This window comes from Panicum virgatum, chromosome 9N, assembly GCF_016808335.1.
Source record: "Panicum virgatum strain AP13 chromosome 9N, P.virgatum_v5, whole genome shotgun sequence".
Classification (NCBI taxonomy): domain Eukaryota; kingdom Viridiplantae; phylum Streptophyta; class Magnoliopsida; order Poales; family Poaceae; genus Panicum; species Panicum virgatum.
This window is the reverse complement of record NC_053153.1, coordinates 34,213,839-34,226,397: the sequence shown is the minus strand read 5'-3', so window position 1 is coordinate 34,226,397 and position 12,559 is coordinate 34,213,839. Positions and strand designations below refer to the sequence as shown.

The following is a 12,559-nucleotide window of genomic DNA, read 5'->3' as shown; positions in this document are numbered from 1 at the left end:
CCCGTCCCTGAAAAGGTTTTGCAAATAGACTTTATTTAGTACTCCATGCATACGAGATTCTCTTCTCGAAAAATGTGCCGAAAAATTTCTCCCCGTAACCAAACACGGCCCAAGGCTGTAGCATATTTCGTTATTACTTGATAAATAATATTCAATTATGAACTAATTAGTCTTAAAAGATTCATCTCGTGCTAATTAGTTAGATTGTGTAATTAGTTTTTTTTCAACTATATTTAATACTTTATATATGTGTCCGAAAATTTGATGTAACAATTACTATAGCAAATTTTTTGGAAAATAAACGAAGCCATAGGCACCAGCCATGTGGTCATGATGGCCCAGCTAACCGTGGGTTGCAACTATCCTACGACCTCAACTGTTGTCCACTATGTAAGATCCTGTTTAGTTCTTAAAAAACTTTCTACAGTACTCATCACATCAAATCTTCGGATATATGCATAGAGCATTAAATACAGTTAAAAAATAACTAACTACATAGTTCAACTAGAAATGACGAGATGAATCTTTGAAGCTTAATTAGTCTATAATTAGACATTAATTATTTCGTAACAACGAAATTGCTACAGTACCCAAATCCAAAAAATTTCATGAACTAAACACGGCTTAAGAACCGCCCTATAGTAACACGCACAAAAAGTGACATGACTATGTAGCGTGTCATTCTAATATGAAAGGTGACGCGCCAAGATGAGGTGTGTCACCTTTCATTCTCCTAGGGTCCCGATTATTCTCCTGCAAAAAGTGGCCCGTCACTTTTGACAGAGAAAAGGTGATGCGGCTCATGAAGCCAGCACTTGTATTCAAATTATAAGATTATAAGTGACGGGCGCTGTTCTCTTACGTACAGGTGACGATTCTTAACGAAGCTCGTCACTTTTTAGAGAACATAGGTCACCTAAACCCTAAACCATTAACATGTGGTCCTTAAAAAAGGTGACGCATTACGTGTATCGTTCGTAATCTATGGGTATGCCATATCCTACTGGTGCACATGTATCCTAGAACTTAGCCATTTTTTAGTCGGACAATTCAGCGTTGCCGCATACAGTCGTACACATTCTAACAAAAAAAATGAAAATTGCGAGCTAACAATGCTGAGATTGTTGCGAGATATATAACAAGGCAAAAGTTAAACACACACACATACATAAAAGGACCTGCATACATAAAAGGACCTGCATACATAGTCATGACAGTTTTTTAATAACTTCCGCCACTTTAAAATAGGTACACATATCCGGTGACGTTCTGCCCGATTGGGGTTTTCCACCTAATCCTGGATCTACGGGTAACCGCGGTAGATCCACCCCGTCATCATGAGCCTGCATCCAAGTCGGAAAAAAAAAGTTTGCATCCCGTAGCCCCCCCCCCCCCCCCCACTTCACTTACCCTTTTTCCCCTTCTCTTTCCCTTCTTCTTTCTTTTCCCCCTCCATTCCTCTGGAGATGGGCGCACAGCTGCGGGGAGCTCCTCGGGGGAACGGCGGTGAGCTCCCCCGGGCGAGCTCACGGGGGCAGCAGTTGGGCGAGGCTGCGACGGTGGAGTGGCGCGGCTGGGCGGGGCTACGGAAGCGCTGCGAGGTAGAGCGGAGGTGGCTCCGACCCTCAGGGGAGCGACGCGGTGGGGAGGTGCGGCGGCGGGCTCCCCGGGGCCGACCTCCGCCAGCGGCGGCGGCGTTAGCGGGCTCGCCGGGACTGAGCTCCTCGAGCGGCGATGGCGGCAGCTGGGGCCGAGCTCCGCCCCATGGATCTAGTCATGCCGAGGGCGCCCCCCCCCCCCCCCCCCGCGGTGCCGCTCGCCGTCGGGGAGGCGGCTCGACGGCTGTGCCTGATGCGCGCTGCTGATGTGGTGGTGGGAGCGGCGGTGGCGGCGTTGGCGTTGAGCTCGGATCACGGGGTGCGGCCGTTGGAGTGCAGCTGTGCGAGTAGGACCTCCGAGCGGGGCCGCTAGATCCGCTAGGCGGAGTGTTGGATCTTACTCGCTGGAGAGGCAGCATCCAGGGAGAGCCATGTGAGTGGCTGTGCGCAGCGTTCCATTGGGAGCGACGGCATGGCTCTTCAACGGGGTGTGCTGATGCCCGAGTGGAGAAGCATGGGGACATGGCAACGAGTGGTGGAGCGGAGCAGTGTGGTGAATGGCTTGCGTCCGGGCAGTCTGGAGGAGATCATTTATCTGAGTGCAGCGCAGGAAGTAATCCCCGATAAGCCAATGCACCTTGCTTTCTTTCCCTTTCTACATCTTCTCTTCTCACGATGCATAGCTGAAAGGTCCTTGTTGGCTGCTGATTGGAAGAAATTTGTTTGCATTTTGCCGTTATGAATATAGTAGAATTACAGCTACGCTTTGGAACAGCCATGCCCTGCGGATCAAAATTGCTAGCTATTTTATGGTAGTAATCCCTTCCCAACATATTGCAGACTGTAACTCTCTAATACACTAGACTGCTAGCTTGCCTGCTACCATGACAAAAGATCTCGGCCACTCATTCAGAAATGGAAAAAAATAGCTAAAACCACCTGCAGAGCCTTACAAGCCCATCATTTAATCACCACCCTTCATGTTTCTTACAAAATATGTTCAGATTTGGCATGAATTTCTATGCTATTGGTGGCAAATAGTTGCCTATAACTAAACTTTCCAGTAGCTTTTTTTTTTGTTACCAATACTGTCTGTCATGTTAAGCGAATAATTGAATTCGCAACCAGACACCTGCCACAAGCATCATCAACAGGGGACTGAGATCTCAAAACCTGTGTTACCCGGACACCCGTGTCTTAATTTTTTTGTCGAGTCGGATACCCCGCACCCGTGTCGGATTCCAAGTGTTATTTGCCGTGTCCCCAAATATTCTAACGAATCGGACACCCGCACCCGAGTCGGACACCGACACCCGCACCCGTGTCCATGTAACACTGCTCAAAACCATTTGTTGCGGCAATGCTTTACAATTACTTATTTTAATTACACTGTCAGAAGTTAAACCAACTCATTTTCGAATGCCGATATTTTCAGGAATACAGACTTGCAATAAGCTTGTTTAATTACCTCTTGATTCCGGTTGTCAGAAGTGATCATGACCCATTACTTACTCAAGCTGGCTTGCTCCTGTTCTGATTCAAAATTGGTTGGAGCTTTTGAGCTCCATCAGACAATGATGGGGATACAGAGCTTTATGCTACAAAGGTCTCACCTACCGGCGGCCCTTCTAATGATATCCTTATTTATATTTTTTGTGTAGTATACCAGTTACAAAACAGTTTTTTGTTTTCCTTTTTTTGTCTCTGATTTCTCTTGCAGACTTTCACAACAAAGTTATCTATACCCAAGTCCATTTCAGTAGCTCATTCACTAAACTCTCATCAAAGAAATCTTGTCAAAAGCATTGGATTCCATCATCTTCTTGATTTAGGATGCACCTCCACACCAAAATCTCTGATCATGTGGCTTGCAAACCATTTCAATGTTGTTACCAGAACATTTATTTTCCCAAATGGCTACAAGTTCACATTATGTTCTGAAAACATTCATCAAGTCTTTGGCATTCCATTAGGTGGATCATCAATTCCAAACATTTGTACTGAAGATATCAAACAAATGATATTGGAAGAAAAAAAATGTTCTTCTAAATATCCCAGCAGTAATGAGTTAAAAGATCTCATTACTGCTGATTTTGTGGGTGACAAATTCAAAAAGATTTTCACCCTTTTTGCTGTGTCAACCTTTTTGTGCCCAACTACCAGTGATCTTGCTAGTCGTCAATATTTTCCATAGGTTGCAAATCCTGAAACTATAAGCTCTTATGATTGGTGCACCACAGTCCTTGACAAGCTTGCCTAATCTATTGCTAAGTTTCAGCAGGCAACTAATAGTTGTGGCATAGCTTCGCTTGGAGGTTGCACATCTGCATTGATGGTAAATTTCTTTTTTGTTTTGAAATTTTTTATTTTATTTTTTTGTACATCTCTGCTTCACACATTACAAATTTTGGTACACATTATAATTTCTTTTTATTAATCCTTTTCTTTTTATCACTATGATAGGTTGTCTACTTTGAGCTACTTGACATATCAGAAGTCTCTTTTCCTAATTTCTTGCCACGCATAAGTTTATGGACAAATGATAACATATCCATTGCCATAAACGCTGATAGATTAATTGAAGACAGTAATCTTTTTGGCCGAGCATCTGTGAGTTTTTTCTGTTTTATTTTCCTTTTTTCTGTTCAATATTATTCTTTTGCCCCCCCCCCCACCATCTAATAATCACCCATTATATGGTACCTCCTTTTTTCAGATGAAAGATATGAGTAACATAGCATTAACAAAAAATCACAATAAACGCATATTCATCGACACATTCTCTTATCTGGAAGTCATTTTAAAGTCAATACTATCAGGCCAAGTCTTTAGTAATGTAAGTATAAAATGTCCACCCTCCAACCCCCCCCCCCCCCCAACCCCCAAATCCCTTTTCACACACACTCACATGTTTTTATATTTTTTTCAATCCATTAGATTTGCATGGACAAGTTCTGCAATGGCAAACTAATTGCTTTCTTTTCCAATATATATTTTCTTTTTTCTGGACAAGTTTATGTAATATATGAGTAATTTCTATAAATGTTTTCCTATAAAAAGATTCCCATCTAATAATTTTTTTTCACTATCTCTAATTTTTTACTGAAATCTTTTTCATATCTAAAGTTTTTCGTATCTATCTGGACTAACAAAGTTTGCCATGTGCATTCTTTTTTTTTCCTTGAAAACTTTTTTCAATCCATTAGTTTGCATGGACAAGTTCTGCAAATGCAAAGTAATTGTTGTCTTCTCCAATATATGACATGCTTATGTAATATATGAGTAAGTTTTTATAAAGTTTTCCTGTAAAAAGATTTACATGTAATTATTTTTTTTCACTTTATCTCATTTTTTATTGAAAACCTTTTTCCATATCTAAATTTCTTCGTATTTATCTGGACAAACAAAGTTTTCCATTTTGCAGTCTTTTTTCCTGAAAACTACATATGCACTTAAACTTTTTTCAACTTTTTTATGATACATATTTTTATGTTCAAATTTTCATCTAACAAAATTTTTGACATTATTTGGTCCTAAGTTTTATGTACATCCGGTTTTTGTTTTCACATTTTTGGTCCTAATTCAGTAATATGCCAATCATGTTAACTTGCCATACTCAGCGGAACTAGTTAGGGTCGTTTGTGTTTCAGTGTTCCACTCCATCATCGATTTGACTACTGGGATTTTAGTAATTATCAAGGTTGAGATGCCATAATTGTTCCAACTGATTAGGGCCAATCGCGTCCACCTGCTATACTCGGTCCAACTGATTAGGGCCAGTTATTTTCCAACCAGCGATACTCGTCCCAACTGATTAGGGCTAGTCACGTCAACCTACCATACTTGGCCCAACTGATTAAGGGCAATTACATCAACCTGCCACACTCGGCCCAACTGATTAGGGCCATTCACATCATCCTGCCATACTCGTCCCAACCATCTGTCACACTCGTCCCAACTAATTAGGTCCAATCACGCCCATCTGTCATACTCGACCCAACTGATTAGGGCTAGTCACGTCCATCTGCCATACTCGACCAAACTGATTAGGGCTAGTCACGTCCATCTGCCATACTCGACCCAACTGATTAGGGCCAGTCACGTCCATTTGACATACTCGACACAACTGATTAGGGTCAGTCACGTCCATCTTCCATACTCGAACCAACTGATTAGAGCTAGTCATATTTGTCTAGATACTCGATCCAACTGATTAGGGCCAGTCATGTCCATCTATCATACTCGATCCAACTGATTAGGGCCAGTCACGTCCATCTGACATACTCGACCCAACTTATTACAGCTAGTCACGTCTATTTACATACCCGACCCAACTAATTAGGGCCAGTCATGTCCATTTTACATACTTGACCCAACTGATTAGGGCCAGTCACGTCCATCTGCTATACTCGACCCAACTGATCAGGGCCAGTCACGTCTATCTACCATACTCGACCCAACTAATTAGGGTCAGTCATGTCCATCTGTCATACTCGACCCAACTGATTAGGGCCAGTCACGTCTATCTACATACTTGAACCAACTGATTAGGGCCAGTCACGTTCATCTGCCATACTCGACCCAACTGATTAGGGCCAGACACGTCTATCTACCATACTCGACCCAACTGATTAGGGCCGGTCACATCCATCTGTCATACTCGACCCAACTGATTTGGCCAGTCACGTCCATCTGCCATACTCGTTCCAACTAATTAGGGCCAGTTGTTTCAACCAGCAATACTCATCCCATCTGATTAGGGCCAATCACATCAACCAATCACGTCACCATGCTATAGTCAGCCCAACCATTTAGGGTGGTTTAGGTTTTACTTCTGAAATTTTGTTTTCCAAAAGTTTATTTCATATTTTTTTGTTATCATTTTTTTTTCTTTTTCCAATATTTCCACAATGAACGTTTTCTTTTCAAAAAATTCCATCACAAATTTTGTTTCCAAAACTTTTATTTACTCTTTTTTAATTTAATTTTCTCGCTCCTATTTTTCTTATCTCCATTTTGTCGTTCATTTTTTTTATAATTTTTCCATTCATATTATTTTATTATACAAACTTCCACCAATAGTTTTGTTCCAAGAAATTATGCGACGGAACTTTGGTGGGCTGCGGAACCACATTTTTTGTTAGGGCCAATAATGTCAACCTAGCGTAATTGTCCCAATAATGCTTATGCATATACAGTTGGGGCTTTTGCGTTTATACCCCTATTTTAAGTGATAATGGTGATTTTGCCCCTATTTTTTTAACTTGGTGATTTTGCCCCTGCTTTTTTAAACTGAAGATTTAGTTTACCCCTATTTTATTAGAAAAAGCTAATGGCATCAATTTAACTGCAAAAGAAAAACTTTATGTCCAACCACATTCAGCAAATCTGTCTGCATAAGCATACTCGACCGCCCTATGTGCGCTCACCGGTCGCTGCGAATGCTAGTTTGCTGCCATTGGCCGCAGAAGCTGCTAGGGTTAGAAGGGAGGTGGAGGTGGTGCAAAGGAGCAGGAGAGTTTTAGATAGTTACCTAGGGCTGGGATGGTTGAATAAGGGGTACTTACATATTTTTATGATTTTTTAAAAAAAATTTATTACCTTTTAAATTCATTTAACAGGGGTACACTTAAAAAACACTCAAAGTAGGGGCAAATAGAAGCTTCATTTTTGAAACGTGAGGGTAAAATCACAAAGTTACAAAAAGAAGGGTAAAAACACAATTGGCTTCCTCGGCAAGGGTAAAAACACCAATTTCCCTATATAGTTTTGTATTGATAACCATTTTTCTCATCATTATATGTTGTTCATTTAAACAGGTCAGGGAACAACTTCAGTCATCATATCATATTTTGTGGAATGATCTAATCTCTGCAACCAGGCCGGTATTACTTTCTCAGATCATCAAATCTGTGGCAAGTATAAAGGAAATAACAGACAATACAGTATTCACTTCCCCAAACTTGTTGCAAAATGATAGCACAGCTGACAAACAGTTGCTAGTGACAAACATATCACCTCCTTCCAAGTCAGGCATTGTGACTTTGAGCAAAGTCTACAAAGATCCTGAAATTGGAGACACACCCTGCAGAATTGCTGGTACAAATAAAATAAAAGATGCCCCCCCCCCCCCCCCCCCCCCCCCCAAAAAAAAGACAGCAGCATCTTTCCTGAGATCCCTGTACTAAATGTAATTGACATTCACCAAGATGAAAAGGAAGTGTTTGAAATGGTTGTTCAGAGCCTGGAAGCAATGAATATATCTGATGGTTATGATATTCATATTGAGGAACAATTCTACATGGATGAGTTGTACAACTCTATCTTCGGAAATATGGATCAATGCAAATTATTGCATCGAGACCCAGTAAACATCAACCAGTTGGCATTGTCATTTGCAAACCTCCCACCACCCAGCCACCAACTTGATTCAATGTCAAAAAAAGCAAATATCAAAGAAAAAAGTCTAAATATCAGCTTGCAACCAAGAGGTAGAGCTGACAACATCACACCACAGACTTCTATTGGTGTAGTACCTTTAAAGAAGAGACCTCTGCCTTCATTTCTCAACCACACACCCAGCTTTGAAATTCATGACCAATCCATTGCTTATGCTAATGTAAAGGGGTCATGCTCTCTGAATGAACTTCTGCTCAAAAGAATCAGTACTTTACAAGCTGCTGGAGAAAAGGAACTTGAGTTCGTTTCACCTCATGAAAGAAAGAGCAAATCTGAAATGAGCACATATATGTTCACTTGCAACACACAAAATGTTGTACCAGAACAAACAGAATTAGCAAGTGTCAGTACAGAAGATTTCAATGAAGGAAGGGATGTTTATTCTGACCAAGTTTTATGTGATTAGTCTGACCCGAATAGTAATGACCCAAATTTTGTAAACTACCGGACTGGTCCTAAACATCCAAGTGCAAGTACCACGGAATTCAAAGGAGTCGACAAGAGTGCAGTGAATAATAATGATTATGATTTCTGGCATGAGGACTTAGTAAGGCGATTCGATGAATCTGTTGAAACTGCAAAAAGTTCTCAGCAGTCAGCACACACATGAAACAAACCAAATACCATTGAGGCCAACCATCTTCTACCATATTTTTTCATCAACTGCTGTAGAAAGGGTTGTGCACCAGTACATTGTAAGCAATATTCCAGCACCCCCACCAGCTAGAAGGTTTCTCTGACTTTATGGACTTTCCTCCTCCACATCCTTTTTTGCCTTTATTCTGATTAATCGTTTCATTAATAGTTTTCATTTTTCAGCCCTAAGATTATAAAGATGGTAAAAAAAATTGGGTCGATCATCGTACATTTCGTCTTTCAATGCAAGTTTATGGACCCATATCACACCATGTCATGAATATTATGGGTGTAGCTGTTATGGAAGCTCAATATACAAAGCATCTCCGTGGTTTGCTTTTACCTAGATGAATGGGTGAAATTCATATTGCACTCTGAACTTTCTGTGAGTACATTGACATTTAACAATGCTTTTTCCTATTTTCTGTTTTCCAATCACACAAGACTAATGTTTTCCTAATATTTTTTTGCAAGCCTTTATTTGCAATGCATGAAACATAAATCTAATATTTTTTCATACATTCTATTGGTTAGACGTTATTACAGGATCCTCAACTAAAAGCAAATGAAATATCCAGTTGCCTTGCTGAAAAGGGAATTGGTTTTCGTCTTCATAACGCAGATTTGGTACATAGACACCCCTATCTGTGCGCCCATGTTTATGTTTTTTTTTGTTTAGTTTTTTTAATAGTCAACTTTAATCAAGTTTACACGTTTTTTTCATCAGGTTCTCATTCCTCTGCGCAAAAACTCGTACTGGTATCTTGTTGTAGCAAACTTCAGAGATCACAGGTTTGAAGTTATATGCCCTTTCAAAGACATTGATTTTGTAAAATATGATTCTGATGTTATTTCAAACTTCAAGAAAGTTTTCAAGGCTGTACATCCCAGATCAACCAGAGTTCACATATATAGTTTGCCAACAGCTTTTGGAAGTGTTTCAAACTACAACAACCAGTTAAGTTTTTTTTTCAAATTCATAACATATCATCTTTTTTTTGCTGCCGTCTGTGTTTTTTTTTGTCCAATTGCACGGTTGCCCTTGATTTTTTAATTTTGCATGTTTGCCCCTGTTTTTAGTCTTCCAGTTGCAAGACTGCCCCTGTTTTATTGCAGAATTGCCCCTATAACGTGCAAAATAGGGGCAGTTTTGCAATAAAACAAGGGCAGTCTTGCAACCGGAAGACTAAAAACAGGGGCAAACATGCAAAGTTAAAAAATCAGGGGCAAACGTGTAGTTGGACTTCAAAACAAGGACAACCTTGCAATTTTCCCTTTTTTCTGCTATAACTTTTTTATTTCTCTTTTTTATTTAAATTTGATCCATACTTTTCTTTTACACAGAAACGACAGTGGTGTCTGTGTTCTACAACTTTTGCTATACTATACTGGAACCAGGGTTAACGAAACCGGTGGGAACCGGTCCGGTTATGGATTGGGCCGGTATCAAACCGGCCCAAATTCAAAATTCAAATTTGAATTCAAAAAAATGAAAAATTCCCAAAAAAATTCCTAAAAATACTTCAAGGTGCGACGAATATAATGGTGTCAAATTTTCTAAAAAATTTGTGCATTTAACATACTTTTCGGGCATTTGAAGTTAAACCAAAAAGAAAAGGAAAAAATGGGACGGCCCATTAAGGCCCACTTAGTAAACTGGTCAAACCGGCCGGTATACCGGTCCAAACCGGTAGCGCTGGGGATTTTGAATTCAAATTTGAATCCAACCGGTTTGGACCGGTTTCCGGTCAAACCGGTCCGGTATACCGGAACCGGAGCCCGCCGGTTTGACCGGACCGGTCGGATTTGTAAACCCTCACACATTTTCATTTCAAACAAGTAAGTTTTTATTTTTTTTTCTTTTTTTTCATGCACACTATGCAAGTTTTTAAGTTCTCTTTTTTTTTTCTTTCTGTGTATACATTCCAGGATCATGCAAAGGCAAAGAATCATTGACTTATTATCTTTGCACACATGAGGAAAATGAGGTTGTACCACATGAGGTAAAGAACATAGCGCAACAACATGTAACTTCACCTTTCTTTTGTATTTTTATTCCTATTCTTTTCTAATATTTTTTCAATCTGCTAATTTTTATTTCTTTTTTGTTTTCTAAAAAATCCACCAGGGTATATTTTAAAAACAACACTGAAGGGAGAAGAAAAAGGTAACTACTAATGTTAACCTTCAAAAACATTTATGTTCTAAATTTTTACTATGGTTTTTATACCAATTTTCATATTTTTTTCTTCATCTTGACCCATAGCCTTTTTCCTTTTTGTTTGCAGGCATTGGTAAAAATTGTAATAAGGATCAGCAGAAGAAATACAGATACTAGTTTCTAAAACCACACTATGTATTCTGATATATTTCTTTCCAATGTCACTATACTGTATTTGCCAGAGTTTTTGTTTACTGTGTGTTAGTGCATATATTGACGTTTTTTGTTTTGATCCTACACCTGCATTTTCCTGTGAATTTTTTATTAACTATTACCAAAAAGTTTTCTTAAAAAAATTTACCAATGCCTAGTAAAATTGAACTTATTACTGTGTGAATTTTATTTTACCAATTAAACTTCTAAACTTTTGCTTATCAATAAATTTTTATTCATCAAAATTTTTTTTGTTTTCATAATTCGTAAAGCTTTATTTAATTATATTTTCTGTACTTATTAAATTTTTAAACTTTGTTTATCTATAAATTTCTAAGAAAAACTTTTTTCCAATATGTACGCAAAACACAATTCTAAAAACTTTATCAGGTAATAAATTTTAAGAAAAAAATTATTTTTTTTCATATATTTTCTTTTTCGCGCACTACCACAAATTTTCATTTGTTAAAAGTTAGTTTTAATTTCACTCCCCACCCAAATTTTACACTCAATTTTTCCACATCCCAAAAAAAATAGCTTCTGAAAAATTGAAGCTACACAGGGCGGAATCGCTCAGGACTAAGAAAACACGGAACCCGAAAAGGGAAACGTAATTAATGTGTCATTCGCACATATACTGAAAAGGGAAAGTACCTACTGTCCGAAATTGACCGGGCGGATTGAATCGACCGGGCGACCGTAAATTAGGGAGCCCCGATTTTCCAAGGCAGACAAATTAGTCGTTCAACTCATTTGAATCTTGCGAGACGCGAATTGCCCAGTCGTCGCCGAAGCTGAAGGGGTGGTCTGGATCAAACTCAGGTTGGATCCGGTGCTGGAGTAGGGGGCAGCGCAGGCAACGGGGCCGGCACCGGAGACGATAGTTGGCAGTCGATATCGATGATTTTTGTTGCCAACGCTCCGCTTGATTTCATGAAAGATAGGTCATAACTATGCCATAACTATTATTACTAATGAGTTCCAATAATTTTGGTGTTTATTTGTTTTTAGGAACAACATATCCAAAGTTGACCCAAAAATGGACATTGCTTGGACTAGAAGGCCCGAATCCGGCTGGCCGGCATACTTTCTGTGGAATATTGGCATGAGATTTTACCAAAGTCACCTAGAGGGAGAATTCAAATCATTCCAATGGGTTGGACCCAAAAATATACAAGTTGGACCCGGAAGGTTTGAACCCATATCCAAGTGAAGGCATCCTGGGCCATGATCCGACACAAGATGTCCACCCCATCAAGGAATGATCTATGGCCAGAGAGGATTGTGTTGGTGCAACGGAGGGCCGAAATCCCTCCAGAGCCAGGCCGCCCGGCCCAAGAAAAGTCGGTTTGACGAACGGCCTTTTGCACCGACCTCCAGAGAGTATTAGGAACGTCCAATCGAAGGCGGTGGACAGATGGCGTCATTCCTAGGCCGGCCAGCATAAGGGAGGCTGCCCGGCCTGACTTTGTCATGCCACGTGTCCCGCCTT

At 39.9% G+C, this 12,559-nt stretch overlaps 1 long non-coding RNA gene across 10 annotated transcripts; it reads left to right on the top strand.

Annotated features, from left to right (window-relative positions):
• Positions 1-1,404: 1,404 nt before the first annotated feature.
• LOC120690197 lies at positions 1,405-11,151 on the top strand. Of its 10 annotated transcripts, none has more exons than XR_005681642.1 (12): positions 1,405-2,211; positions 3,034-3,933; positions 4,062-4,208; positions 4,315-4,434; positions 7,418-8,752; positions 8,863-9,078; positions 9,228-9,320; positions 9,421-9,485; positions 9,559-9,650; positions 10,623-10,696; positions 10,822-10,860; positions 10,982-11,149. It is a non-coding gene; the product is annotated as an uncharacterized LOC120690197 (long non-coding RNA). The 10 variants fall into 10 exon arrangements; XR_005681644.1 differs by having other exon boundaries at positions 7,418-8,787; positions 8,877-9,078; positions 9,563-9,650; XR_005681640.1 differs by having other exon boundaries at positions 7,418-8,787.
• Positions 11,152-12,559: the final 1,408 nt, after the last annotated feature.